Source organism: Phocoena phocoena, chromosome 2 (assembly GCF_963924675.1).
Source record: "Phocoena phocoena chromosome 2, mPhoPho1.1, whole genome shotgun sequence".
NCBI lineage: Eukaryota > Metazoa > Chordata > Mammalia > Artiodactyla > Phocoenidae > Phocoena > Phocoena phocoena.
In genome coordinates, this window is record NC_089220.1 from 71,928,532 (window position 1) to 71,944,498 (window position 15,967).

Sequence of the window (15,967 nt, forward strand, 5' to 3'; positions counted from 1 at the left end):
GACTTTGAGAACCGATCTAATAGATCACTACTCATAGTAGTTCATATGTAGGAAAGATCTGAATAACACTACAAAGCCTTTGAAAACTGAGCTGCCATGGGAACCACAGTCCACAGAGGCAAAGCTGGTTGAAACCTTCAGATTGAATTTAACCATGCGAATTGCCTACTAAAACAAAAATATTAATATATTCCATAAAATTTAAATAAGCCCAGAGTCTCATAATATTCAAAATTTTCAGGACACTATCCAGTATTACTCAAGATACGAAAAAACAAGCAAAACCTCAACTCTCATGGGAAGAGACAACAGTTACCAGTGACAAGAAGACACAGATATTGGATTATCTGACAAATACTTTGAAGTAGCTAACATATAAGTGCTTCCATGAAAAGATGCTCAACATTGCTAATTATTAGATGCAAATCAAAATGCAAATCAAAACTACAATGATATACTACTTCACACTGATCAGAATGACCATCATTAAAAAGTCTACAAATAATAAATGCTGAAGAAGGTGTGGAGAAAAGGGAACCCTCCTACACTGTTGGTGGGAATGTAAGCTTGTGCAGCCACTGTGGAAAACAGTATGGAGGTTCCTCAAAAAATGAAAAATAGAGTTGCCATATGACCCAGCAGTCCCATTACTGGGCATGTATCCAGACAAAACTATAATTCAAAAAGATACATGCACCTCTCTGTTCAAAACAGCACTATTTACAATAGCCATGACATGGAAACTACCTAAATGTCCTTTGACAGATGAATGGATAAAGCAGATGTGGTACATATATACAATGGAATACTACTCAACCATAAAAAAGAAAGAAAGAATGCCATTGGCAGCAACATGGATGGACCTAGAGATTATCATACTAAGTGAAGTAAGTCATAAAGAGAAAGACAAATACTATATGATATCACTTATATGTGGAATCTAAAATATGACACAAACCTGTCTACGAAACAGAAACAGACTCACAGACAGAGAACAGTTGTGGTTGCCAAGGGGGAGGGAAAGTGGGGGTAGGGATGGAGTGGGAGTTTGGGGTTAGCAGATGCAAACTAGTATATATAGAATGGATAAACAACAAAATCAAGGCTTCTATAGACACATTTATTTCTGGATTTAGGTCGTTATTCACTATTTTTCTTTATTAATTTTATTTTTAATTATCATACAGTAAAATTTACTTCTTGATGTACAGTGTTACAAATTTTAACATATGTATATGTTTGTGCAATCACCATCATAATCAGGATACAGGACAGTTCCATCATCCAAAAAAATTTCTCCACGCTATATCTTTATTTCACCTTCATTCCTGATGTAGAATTCCTACTGTATAGAACAGGGAACTATATTCAATATCCTGTGATAAACCATAATGGAAAAGATTATAAAAAAGAATGTATGTATATGTATAACTGAGTCACTTTGCTATACAGCAGAAATTAGCACAACATTGTAAACCATACTTCAATAAAAAATCCAAACTAAAACCAAACATATATATATATATATATATATATATATATATGTATATGAAGTGCTACAGTAAGTAGTTACATTCTTGAAATGAATGGAAAAATAGAAAGTTTTAGCAAAGAAGTAGGAGATACATACAAGAATCAAATGTTAATTATAGAACTTAAAAATACAATAAATGAAATAAAAATCTTACTGGATGGACTCAATAGTAGATTAGAGATGAACTTGAATCTCAAGAGTGGACTTGATTGATTAACAGAAATTATCCAGTCTGAGCAAAACAAAGAAAAAGAGATTTAAATATAACCAAGCCTTAGGACGGGTGGGGTAATATAAAAGGTCTAATATTTGTGTCATCAAGAGCCCTAGAAGGAGAGGGGAAAGAGTATGGTGTTTTAAACAATATTTGAATAAATAATGACCAAAAACTTTACATTTTTGGTTAAAGATAAAGATCTCCAGTTTGGGGGAGCTCGACAAACACCAGTCAGTGTAAAGCGCCAAAAAATCCGAGCCTCCACATATCATAATCAAACTGTTGCAAGCTAAAGACAATACAGTCTTGAATGCAACCGGGGGAAATTGATGGATTACCTGGAGGGGAACAATATTCAAATGAGAATGAATTTCTCATCAGAAATCATGGAGATGATGAACTGGCAAAATATCTTTAAAGTGCTAGCAGAAAGGAACTGTCAAGTCAGAATTCTACATCAGGAATGAAGGTGAAATAAAGATATAGCGTGGAGAAATTTTTTTGGATGATGGAACTGTCCTGTGTCCTGATTATGATGGTGATTGCACAAACATATACATATGTTAAAATTTGTAACACTGTACATCAAGAAGTAAAGTTTACTGTATGATAATTAAAAATAAAATTAATAAAGAAAAATAGTGAATAAGGACCTAAATCCAGAAATAAATGTGTCTATAGAAGCCTTGATTTTAATGTACTGTTTCCCTCTCACTACTGTATTTCTCTTCCTGACCCTTCACTGAGTTTAGAAAGAGTGACATCATAGAGAATATTTAGTGAGGAGGTGATATTATGGTTATTTTTACAATTAAGATAGCTTTTCCCCAAACAATAAATTCCTAGTGGCAATTTGGAAACTGTATTCAGTATTTCAAGTCATTAAGATATCATTTGTTGAATACTCCACAAATGCAGTAACTTAAAATGTGACAACCAGTGGCTGATGAACCATGGACGGCTTGTAGAGGGATCTCATGGATCAGTAACTTGGAAGCCATTTTGAATTTCTCACCACGGAATGAATGGTGGGAGGGCCAAGGTCAGAGCTGCTAAGAACAGAATGGCAGCAGGAGTGACTTAGGTAGGAACAGGTAGTAGAATTCAATTTATATAATCCTACACTTTGACGAATAATGTACTGGACTAATCCACGGTCATTTTGAGGTCCTTGGTAACACTTTGTAAACACTGTTCTGGAAGACCTACGGCTCAGTGTGGGTTGGGTGTCCAAGTAGCATCGCTGGTGAGGCTGTGAGGAGACCAAGTAGGTGCCATCACCCCAGCCTCAACAATGTAGGCTACAATGTTTGGTTTCCATGAAATTTTTTCTGGAAAATGGGGTTGTATTTCTAGAGGGGGAAGAAGCATTGCATGGGTCATATTAAACATTGGCCCACATAAAAGCATTCAGCCATATTTGTGAATCGCTTCTTAGAAGAATGTGTGAGAGACTTCTAGGAGCAGCTAATTTTTTCAGGAGCTTCAAGGACTGCTTTAAAAGAAGCTACTAAAATAGGAATAAAGAAAGAAAAAGAATGCTGAGGAAGCCTATTGGAGAATAATATATCCAGTGTTGAAAATCAGAGAGAAACATATAACAAGATTTTCAGATTTCCTAGTTGACCTGCATGCAAGTGAGCCCACAGTGCAGTATTACCTTTTGGCTTCTCAGCACAAGTGATTTCCAGCCACTTCACTGAGAATGTGAGAGAGGTTAAAAAGAATGTGGGGAAAGATAAGAAAGGAATAAGCATATCATGACAAGGAAAGAATAAGGTGGGCCCGTGGAGGTGAACAGTTTTTAAATCACTAAAGAATACAAAGAAAAGCCAGAGAAGATTTTAGAAGGTATGATTTGATAGCTTAAAAAGGGAGAGGAGGACTGAAGAGAGATGATTCTCATACAGCCAGAAATGAGAGTCAGCCATGACAAGGTGGGGTTGTCTAGGCCAAAGGAAAGTAGGTAGAATTTTAGCCTTATCCCATTCTCACAGGAGCAGGTCCATAACAGCCTGCCACAGGGTTAATAGATACTGCCACAGAACCACGGTTGGTCTGAGAGACTCCCATGGAATCAGGGCCACGACCTCTGAGTCCCACCTTTTCGAAGTGCTTTAAAGCATGAGGGCCAGGTGTGTAGCTAGGTTTAGGGGCAGTGTCAACTCACAAGAAAAAGTCCTTTGGTCTTGCTTTTGGTAGCAGAGAGAAAACATTATTTTAAGAATAGAAAAATGAGAGGTTAGGAAAAAAACGAGTTCTTTCTCAGGTCATGTTAACTTATGGCAAGAGAAATAGCAGTAGCCAGAGAAGGGCATTGACTATTTGAGGACAGACCACTATAGATTACTCCCATCTCTAGAAAAAAATTGATTCAGCAAGTCAAAAGGTAACAAGTTTTACGGAAATTGAAAACTTCTAAAACTCTTTTTCCAAGAGTTGCTGGTTAAGGAGGATTTGTATTTAGGTTTACTTTTTGTCTTTGGTTATGTTTAAAAACAAGTTTTCTGAACCCAGTAATTTTCCTTGTGGTCTAGCAGATCAGTACATGTTTTAGCAATTTTAGAAAGCATGTTTTATTTCCCCAGCCAACCAAAAAACCCCTTAGAAACCATTGTAGTCTGTTGGTTAAGTATGTTTTCATTCATATGCTTCTTTAAAAGGTCTATTATTTACAAATAGACAGTAATGACTTTATCTAAGCTAATCCATTTCATCATGTCATTATATATTTAGGGCATGTCCTGCATTTAGAAAAATCCCTGTGAGAACCCTACACAGAGTGCCAAGAACCACAGTAGCGTTCATTAAATTTCCTGATTGAAGAATTATATGTGTTTTTTTTTTTTTTTCCCAAGCAAAGATTAGCAATTCACTTCTTGCTTCAGCAGTACTTAAAAACAATTCAGATACCTGGTTTTGCAATAACCATCCAGAACTTGTTCCCAACTGGACAGGTAACAGTAGAGGTTCTTGGTCATTAAGGGGGTGTTGAGGGAGAATACAGACATATATTTGTCACTACTAAAGTAACTATCAACTAGTTAGTAGAGGATCTATGAAATACATCACTTTTGGGGCCCCCAGATGGAGAAGAGATAATAGGACTTGGGCAATGCTCATTTCCACTTAATCTCAACTGGACTTCTTCTGAGATTGTTAAAGTTAAAAAAAGTGTTCTGGTTGAAAGAAATCTGATACTCCTCATTAAACTTTTTCTGTTGTACCTGAAGGAAGGAGACTTTGGTAAAATATTCATCATATTGGCTAGATGTTAATCTTTTTCGTATATACATCTAGGCAAGATCACCACCCTGTGGGAAGTGAAATCTAAGGCAAACTTAGAAAAATGGTTATGAACCCATATGAAGGAGCCCTTAAACAGACATATGTAGATTATGGGGCAACAAGTAAGATGTACTCATTTAGCATTGCTGCAGCCCTTTAAACCCTTGCCTATCAGGGCAGTCCCCAGTGAGGGGCCCCTTCGGTTTTGGCTGCTTTGCTGGTCTCCATGCACTGCTTTGTGACATTCTTCCTTAAATGATATGTGACATCTCCCATTATTTGTTGAATTTAGGGCATTGTCATTGGCCCTTTAAAGTGAATGAACTGAAGAAGAAGAGAGAGAATGGAGAGATCTTAATCTTAACCTGAAGTGTGGTAAACAGACAAAAGCTGGTCAACAAAGCTCTGGTGAGAATGCCTTGAAGGAGGGAGTCATAATGAAACTTCCCAAGACAAAGACAGCAATAAGTTACTTGCACTGACTCTTCTGGCTTGCAGAGGGGAGGCGAGATGCTCTAACCTTTTAGGTCCTGACCCAATTCTTCAAAGCTACCCCAACATACATTCAAATACATATTTTGAATAACAACATCAAGGGGGCAAGAGCAAGTATGAAGGTCTTGAGGAGGATAGATGCTTAATTTTCCTTTTCTACAGTTTTTTTTTTTGTTGTTCCAGACAATTCCAGACTCCATTCCCAATTTTTTTCTCTCTATGTGTAAAAACGAAGGCTTTGTGCACTCTGTTTCTATGGAAACAGGAGAGAGAGAAACAGTTTATGTATTTCAAAAGCTGTCAGCCTATATGCTGTGGATTTTGATAACTAAACCTACATGCGAACCATCTTTACTCCCAACGCCCAACACCATAACGTTTATTTTATTTTATACATGTGTGTGTGTTGTTTGAGAAAATTAAGGATCTGTTTATTTAGCTTTGGTGCAATCCATTTTATATTTAATGTCCAGGAGACAGAGAGAGGCTTTGGTGATGCAGTTAGAGAAATATAAAACTGTTCTTAATAAATGCTTACTAAATCAGAATGAAGACAGAGTTAGCAGGCATCACAACTCAATCTATTGGCAAAATAAAACAGATTGAAGCTCTATTAATTTTAAAACAGATCTGAATGTTGCCTGGCTTATATTTCATATAAATGTAATGTCTGCTGTACCCTCTTCAGCTGTCTAATAAAAGAGCTATTTTGAAATTACAAAATACACTGTGTTCTCCCCCAGAGAACCCAATTCAGTAGCTTATTGATTTTCCCTGGCATACTTAGCCTGGTATGAAGGGGTTTCTGGGCTCCTGGACCTGGAAGGTGAGAGTTTGTTTGTGATTTATGCAGATTCTGTACAGCAGAGCACTTCCTACCGCTCCTAACAAACAAATAGTCTTTACGATAGTCCAGCCTATTAAGGGCTTGCCTTCCTGCTATTCTCAGTTGCTTTCCAGCACTTCCTAATATTTTCAAGAAAATGACTGCCGTTTTAAGGAGATTTTTATCAAGTTTAGATGATGCAGTTAAGTGGACCAGGAAAAATACATAAGAACTTCGACCTTCAAATCTAGAGCACACTCCAGTAGTTAAAGGGTCTATCGGGCTCTCTGTTTTAAGGCCTGCTTTCCCAGTCTTTATAACTAGATGATTCACCTGAGCCTGAAAATCAGGTCCTTGTCTAAAAGTGTCTGGTTTTTTTCCCCTCCATGAAGACATACTAGCAGTATTTGATCTAGGGGTGTGTAAAGGGTAAGTGAAGGACGAGTGAGAAAATAATGAAGTTAGTGATGCTCCCCACTTTTTTTTTAAACAAGAAAATGGAATGTCCTTGATCTTAACACACACACCCCTAAAATTCAAAATCTGTTGGCCACAGTGTGAGTTTCAGAGTTGTAGTAGCTTAGTCTCCTTGTCCTATGTAGTCACTTACCCAGTAGATGATAATGAATACAGAAGGATTAGGACTCTCCCCAGTAAATTAGTTTATTAATAATCATAGATATATAGCCCTTTTTCCTCCAAGGAACTTAAAGCATTCAATTGACCTTATCTCACAAATACTTACCCTGTTCCTGAGAGGTGAAACATTTTAAATTTCCATTAAATTGATGGGGGTAAATAAAACCCAGAGATCACATTTTTCAAAGTGTCTGTGATAATTTTCAGGTAGAATGGAGAAACAAAATATGACTGATTGAATCTTAAGTATGCAGATTAAAATATCTCCATTAATTTGGAAAAAGGGTTTTACAAAGTGTCAAAGGATTCTGTTTCTGTGGTTTTGTCCTGCTCACAGATTCTGTCAGTACTTGGATGAGAACATCAAATGCATGGTTATCAAATTTTCAAATGGTATATTATATGTTGTAAGAAATAGAAAATATATTGTACAATAGAATCAGATTCCAAAAAGATATAATATCTCAGGACAGTGGCTACAGCCAACAAAATTAAGTTTAGTAGAAATGCAAGTGCCTGCTCTTTGATTTTTTTAAAAAAGATTAGAAACAGGGACTTTCCTGGTGGTGCAATGGTTAAGAATCCACCTGCCAATGCAGGGAACACGGGTTCGATCCCTGGTCTGGGAAGATCCCACATGCCGCGGGGCAACTAAGCCCCTGTGGCACAACTACTGAGCCTGCGTTCTAGAGCCCACGAACCACAACTACTGAGCCCACACGCTTAGAACCCACGGTCTGCAACAAGGGAAGCTACCACAATGAGAAGCCTGCGTGCCACAACAAAGAGTAGCCCCCACTCGCCGCAACTGGAGAGAGCCCACGTGCAGCAGCGAAGACCCAATGCAACCAAAATTAAATAAAGATGAAATAAAAAATTTAAAACAAATTGAAACAGCTGTGAAAGAACAGCTTTGGAAAGATGTAAATATTATTTTTATAGATTTTTATAACAATAACATCAATATGAATTTGTCATGTATTGTGTCTCATAAAAGAGCAAAGTGGTCTTGGGCTGCATTCATATAATTATGATACTCTGAATAAAGAAAGTGTTGGTTTGGCTGAAATCTAGCTGGTCAGGCATCCTCTAACAGGCTTACCTCACTGATCTTAAGAATCACCTACATCTCTTGATATGGAATCTCCTGGGGAAGAGACTCAGACAAACTGGAGGAGTTTATTCCAGAAATGTGAGGTGAGTTTGGAAGGAATTAAACCCTATCCCATGGTGGATATATGATGGAGCTGGTGATGCGAAGCCTAGAGAAAGAAGACCAAGGGAAAACGTGATAGTTGTCTTCACTATTTTCTCAGAGAAAAATTAAGACTGATGTTTTGAAGTTACATAGGCCAGGTTTTTGTGTAACATAACTTTTTAAACAATCTTAGAAGTCAAAGAGAAATGTTCTGCCTCTGTGGGTAGTGGGTGCTCCATGGCTGGATCCAATTATCAGATGGGTCATTGAATTATTTAAATTCATTATTTAATTTTTATTTAAATTTATTAATTTATTTTATTATAAATTAAATTATTAAAATATATAGCTTTTGCGGTCCCTTCTGAATTGGGTTTATAACTCTTGTGATTCTAGAACTTGCTCAGGAACGCATAATACAATTATCCCTGGCCCAAAGTAATAAAATATATAATAGACTGGTACATTAAAACATACATTTGTTTTCTGAACAACTGAAAGTCTGGAGCTTCAAGTTTATCTACCTAGCATGTGTAACGGGAGATTTTATTAAACTCTTCTTCACTTCTAAAAAGTTGTAAGTATGTATCTACCAAAGAAGGGAGGTCTTCATACCTACCACTTTGATGGAGGTGTGCTCTAGTAGAATCATCCCGGTTACCACCATCTGCCACAGTCCTCCTACAGGTTGAATGGTAGACAAAAGAGAAATTCAAGAGACAGTTGTCAGGGGCTGGGAAAAGGGATAATGAGGAGTTAGTGTTTAAGAGGTATAGAATTTCAGTTGGAGAAGATGAAAATCTTCTGGTAATGGATGGTGGTACAACAGTGTGAATGTACTTAATGCCACAGAATTGTATGCTTAAAAAAGGTTAAAATGGGAAATTTCATTTTGTATATCTTACCACAATAAAAAAAAAAATCAAAGAAAAGAAAACCTCAGATATTCTCAGTCTGAGAGACTGGATTTGTCCCCTGGGGCAGTGTTAATAATTTGGTCATTATATCCAAAATAAAATCATAATCCTAAAACCTGATTACCAGATCATCCTGGGTCTTCCCCTTTTTTATCGCAGAATATGTCTCCTTCTGAAAGTATTCGTAGACACAGGGACACATATGTAGGTGCACTGAGGGTGTACGTGAGTGAAGGAGTAAAGATCAGAATCTAGCTCTTAAATGCAGTTTTTGCATTCCATCTATGATAGGATAATATTTACCATTTACCTATGGGAAAGAAGTAGGATTACAGAGTAGGGAGATTGAGGGAAGTGTACTCAACAATGAGCTGTGATTGTTGTTAAATTAATTTACATACCTTGGAAAGTATGGACTTTCTCCTGTTTATAGTATAAGTCATCATACTTTATTATGCAAGAGAGTCACCCAGCAGAGCTTATTTGAAACTCAGATTTACTGGCCCCACCTAGTGATTTTGATCCAGTAGACCTTGGGCTGGGGAATTTATTTATTTATTTATTTATTTATTTGTTTGTTTGTTTATTTTTGGCTGCGTTACTGCACACAGACTTTCTCTAGTTGCAGCGAGCAGGGGCTACTCTTCATTGTGGTGCACGTGCTTCTCGTTGCAGTGGCTTCTCTTGTTGCGGAACATGGGCTCTAGGCGCACGGGCATCAGTAGTTGTAGCACGCAGGCTCAGTGGTTGTGGCTCTCGGGCTCTAGAGGGCAGGCTCAGTGGTTGTGGCGCACAGGCTTAGTTGCTCCGCGGCATGTGAGATCGTCTCAGACCAGGGCTCAAACCCATGTCCCCTGTATTGGCAGGCGATTCTTAACCACTGTACCACCAGGGAAGTCCCTGACATTAATTTTTTAAAAAGAAATCCAGATGTTTATGAAGAGTTTGCTGAAGAAGACATTTTGAGAAACACTAGAGTGTAGGTCAGTAGTTCTCAAATCTCTTTATCTCAGAATCCCTTTTTATTTTTAAAAATCATTGAGGACATCAAAGAACTTTTGTCCGTGTGAGTTAAATTTTTCACTATTTACTGAATTAGAAATAAGTACTGAGAAAAATTTTAAGATTTTCACTTATTCATTTAAAATAACAATAATAAACCATTAAAGGTTATATTCAACTAATTAAATTAATTTGAAAAGCAATATTTTTTAAAACAAAAAAAGTTAGTGAGAAGATTAACCTTGTTTTGCATTTTTGCACATCCTAATATCTGGCTTAATAGAAGACTTCTGAATTTTCACACATACTTCTGCATTGAATTTGATGAAATACGTTGTTTCTTTTGAAATATATGAAGAAGATTGGCCTTAAACAAATATTTAATTGGACTAAAGAAGAGTAGGTTAATAACCTTTTCATATATTTGTAGATATTGCTCTTTGGTGTTTATTGAAACTCAGCAAGTGGTCATTTCTAAAAGGTTAGTTGCAATGTGAAATCTGAAACAATGCCAAACATTTTGTACTCTATTACCTTAGAATACATTAGCCTATCATCTTATACTTTGTGTGTATCTTTACCCATGTGTGATTTTGTAATGGCAGGCATTTATTATTTGTAAAATCTTATTTTTTAGTTATGCAGACCTTCTAAATATTGATACATTTTTATCATACAACATCAAAGAATCATACCACATTTATTATTTTCACCACCGATCTTACGAGAAAAGTCTTAACATATTGAGAAACTGCCAGGTTTGTGATAGTGGATAAACTTTTTCCACAATTCTAATTATTACACAAAAGCTTGAACTTCATAGCTTCCAACAAATACTGTAAGTTGTTTTCCTTGAAGAAACAAACTCAATTAATTTTATAAAAATGAGTGCCAAATACTTAAGTCTGGTAACCACAGTATGTCTGTCAGTCAATCTTTGAAGTGTAAAAAAAAAGTATTCCATGCAAATGGTGGCTAGTTCAGCTTGCAACTCAAAAACCAGTGCTTTTTCTTGAGGCAGCCATTGTACTTCGGTGCGCAGTAAAGGTGCTTTATTCGTATTTCTCATTTCATGGTACAAATATTCAACAGATATGTATTCATAGATTGGGATTTAATAAAATTACTAATTTTTTAAAACTTTAAGAGCGTGGTGGTAAAGAATACAATAACTACTAGTGTATTTTGTCAGCGCTGTGTTGATCCATCATTAGAAGAACTGACAACAGTTCTTGCCACCACTGCTTTTGGTGACACTATGCTTCTGGACTGTGAATTTCACAGCTGTTTCTCAGTTTTTTCCTCCCCCGCTTAGGTGAGACAGGATGGCTAGAGTGGGCTGGAGTTGGGTATTTCCTTTCCCCTAGGTCAGTCAGGCTCTAATAAAACCCCATCTGGTTAGGTCCTGGTTAGCCAGTTTCTCCTGAGGCCTTGTTAAGCAAAGAGCACTCTGACCTATTTCAAAATGGTTCCTTTTCCCCTCCCCTCCTGCGGGAAGCGTAAAAGGATTTTTATTTACTGTGGGAACCTGGTTAAGGTAAAACTGAAACAACTGTGGAGGTGCCCCTATGACTTGGTCCTCTTGGAGTTTTAACTCTCAGACTGGTCCACCCTGAGCCCCCGGCAATTCATCAATTCCAGTCCAGGTTTTCCTACTCCAGCACTGGTTACCGCTGCAGTTTCTGCTCTGAGTCTGCTCTGTGACTCCTTGTATTCGCCTGTCTCTTCAGTCTTGGGGCTTGTGTCCTGACCTCTCTTTCAGATCCAAGAAGAGTTGATATTTCAGTCTGTTCGGCTTTTTTTGTGTTGTCAGAATGAGTGGTGACTTGCAAGCTCCTTACATGTAGAAACAGAAAGTGGAAGTTCCCCATCACTGCTTTTGTATCATCTGTGTAAAACAAAGAAAGTGAGAAAGGCAAATAACATCTTAGTATTATTTTGAAAAAGTTTTGACCTCACGGACCTGAAAGGGCCCTGGAAATCTAGAGTCTGCAGACTGTACCTTGAGAACCTCTGACGTACCCCATCCAGTGTTCATCTATGGAGGTGTTCAGGTTGAAGTTAATGCTGGTATTAACGTGAAGAGAGCAGCTAACATCTTTGTACCACATATTTTTTGTTTCACATATATTTCATTCAAGCCTCACCAGAAGGTGAGGGTGATAATACATACTATTATCTCCATTTTACAAGTGAGGGATATAAGGTAGAAAGAGGTTCAGACACTTGCCCAAGACCACAAAGTTAGTGTCAAAGCAAGAATTGTCCTTCAGACCCTTTCCTGGAAGTTAGGGATACATGCACTGGGAAGGGGCATCACCGATGAACTGAAGCTCAGTTCATCTGAGATGGTCCACCAGCAGGAATAGTATACGAAGAGTTATCAAGGTTATGCTTCCTTGGATAAACACTATCAGCCTGTCCTAACAATACTTAGACTTTAGTTATCTTAATATAGGAGATACCTGTTCTATTAACATCTGTTTCCTTACTTTCATCATTTTCATTTTACCTTAGTTTGGTTAACTTAACCAAAACCACTGCTTTAGCTTTCTTAGTTGTCTGCTTTGCAGATGATCTTTTACAACGAACTTTATCAACATTCACTGCCATCTCACTCAGATATGTAAAAAAATATAGGTACATTTATGTATCTGTTCGGTATAAACTAGAGGAGAGGCTTTGCCACTAGACATTAAAAGAAAAGCTATACCATATCAGAAGCGTTTATGTGCATGTGTTCCCGTCATTAGAGGGACCTAGTCCACACATAAATGCCCATCTACATCTAAAATTGTTTGCTTTTCCATATATTTTGATGTTTCATTTTCATAAGGAGACTAGTAGGATTCAAATAAAACTACATTTGTTCAGTATCTATGCTCAAGCTAACTCCATCCTGTTTTTCTCCTTTCCTATCTCACAAGCCTTTTGAGACTGTTCATGTATAGTGACTTCTACTGTGACTTTATTGACATATTTTGTTTCATGTGTTCTTTCCATCAGCCTTCAAAGGAAGAAATTGAAGCTCAGAGACGTTGAGGGACTAGCTCACAGCCATGCAATTTTAGCCTGCGTTTTAGCCCAAGACTTCTAACACCAAATCCAGAGAAATATGAGAACAGAACCAAAAAGAAAGCTGCACAGTATCCTAAATACTAGGTATGTCCTAATATGTTCAAACTGTATAGTATAGTCAGGACAGGCTGGTAGCACTTATTCAGGCAAGCTGCTTTGGTTTAGCCAGTAAGCCCTGTATCTTCAAATAAGAAAACACCTATGAGTTGATCAGAGCTGGCTCTCTTTCAGCAGTTGGAGATTTTTTTTCCTTCCAAACAATAACGAATTACAGTTAGAAAAGTATGAATGGTATAGAGAAAGCATGTAGTACAATGATGCCATACCCTTCTATGTAATTTATCGAAGTTTTCTGTTGAGCCCTGAGGTTGCTTCAATATTCTTCTCAACGCAGGACTCCAAGTACCACTACCAATTGATCCCAGTTAACAATTCAAGATGAAAGCAGTTTTCTCCTCTGGTTTGAAATAAGTCTTCATCATTGCAAAGGACCCGAGAACTATTTTTACTTTTAGAGAGATTTACATATCGCAAGATCACATTTGTGAGCTATGTATGTTTAAGATGACAGAGATGCTCATTATCATGAGAGAAATAGCCTGACACTACTTAAGAGGTAACGCTATACCTACTCACACAGGCTGCGTAAATTTTCCATTACCAAACAGCATCTGTGCCCTCTTATCAGAGCCTAAATGGAGCCACTTGCCACTTGTTTTTCTTCTATGCCCTTCAGTAAGTCAAAGAAGGTGAGAGTCAGAGCTCTGTACCACCGGGATCCAAAGAAAATGAGTCACACACACCTGAGCACTATGAACTCCAGCCCAGACATGCTCTCTCGCTCACTCGTCTGCCCTTGCCTGCATACTCAGAAAAGGACAGAGCCGAAATCTTGGATGAGCTCCCCGGAAGAAATCCCTTAGCTCTACTAACAGGACACTTAATCAACTGGCAAATTCCCTCAGGCTTTTCAGAAAAGTTAGGCAGGGTCTGCAGATAAACCTCTAATAAAAATTAAGGTGATTATTCACTGCAGTACAATAGGAGAATCACCATTTCCTGGTAGGCAGCAGGGAATGGTACAGCCCCACAGCTGTGCACTAACATTGAAGCTCTCCCCCGGGTGCTTTCAAGCCTCAGTCAGGACAGTGATGAGGGAACTATATTGGAAATGTGGAGCTTCTGATGGCTCAGGTGAGTCAGTCAAAACCAAAAAAGAATCACACATCAAAGGGTTGCCTGAATTAAGAAAAGCACAACAAAGGAGGAGAAGAGAGAGGGCAGCTCCACACCTCCAACTCTATCATGGAGGCTCTTCTTATCATTCTGCTGCAGTCCCTGCGATTATGAGGAGGGAGTGAAAGCATCCACTAATCAGGGCAGTGTGGTGTGCTATTCACAAGCTCATAACTGGCAGTAAAACAGAAAGGCCTGTGTCTGCTCTGCTGAGTAATTTCCACACTGAGGCCCTGAGCAGAGATGTCATCTGCCCTGGTATCCAGGAGCCAAAGTAAGCTAGTTAGGGAGTTTCACTGCTTCTTTCTCCCTCCTCTTATGACAAGTCTAAAGGACTCAGAGTTATTTATAAAGAAAACTAGTCTGAGCTCTTCAGAGAGTTGTCAGTTTGACGCAGGTGAGACAGAGTATGTATTGAAAGCTAGGGAGACACTCTGGCCTCCTATTTACCTAGAAAGGAGGGGAGAATAGCATCTGGTATATATGGAGAAACCCTCAAGTATCAAAGCAGAAACAGGAAGATCAGAGGGTGTCGTCGTAACTGCACAGGAGGGAAGACCCAGTCTTTATGCTTCATCTGGCTCTTCATAATATCTTGGACAGCAAGAGTGAGCAATGTTTTAATATGAGACTATGCCCCGGTAGTAATGATGGGACCCAATACTAACTGCTAACTGCAAGAGTACTTGGTTTTTAACTGTGGTGTTAACCTTTCCTAATTATCCTAGAACCTGGGTCCTAGACCAGTGCTTCTCACTCTTAATGTGCGTACAAATGACCTGGAGATCTTGTTAGAACAAGGATTCTGATTCTGAAGCTCTGGGTGGGACTGTATACAGCTTCCAGGTGATATCTATGTTGGCGGTCTGCAACCCCCAACCCTCCTCAGTAGCAAGGTACTGCATAACACATTTATGGGCCATGGCAACGTTTGTTAAACAGCCTTCACTTTTTCTTCCCTTTATTACTGTGACTTCTTAAAAAAAAAAAAAAATAGAGGGTCCAAAGTGCAGTCATAGCATATGAACCACATCTTATGGACAGCAAGTCTCATTTCTCACATGGATGGGAGAAACAAAGCTGTAAAAGGGGACTCCACCCAGGCCTGAACACGTGTGGATGGTCACTTTCTGATGAGTTTAAGGGTGAGGTAAAGCAGTGTTGGGTGTTTGCCCAAGCCATACACCTATGCAACTGATTGCATACTTAGCCCGAAGAAATTGGAAAGTAGAAATATAGAACCTCTTAACAATTTGGCACTTAGGAATTCTTGCCAAGAAACACAAGGAAAATCAAAGCCATTAGCCATTCTACCCCAAAATTAAAAGTTAAGTCCCACTGACCTTTCATTATAGTTTCTCTTGGCCTTGAATCAGTGAATCATTTCATGATTAGTGATTCTCAACTGGTAATTTCTTTGATGCAAAGCCCTAAAGTAGATACTATAGAACATGCAAAACATGAAGAAGACATAGAATATGGCCTTAAGAAGCCTGCGGAAAGCTGGGGAAGGGAGGATCTAATGCACACTTTTTGT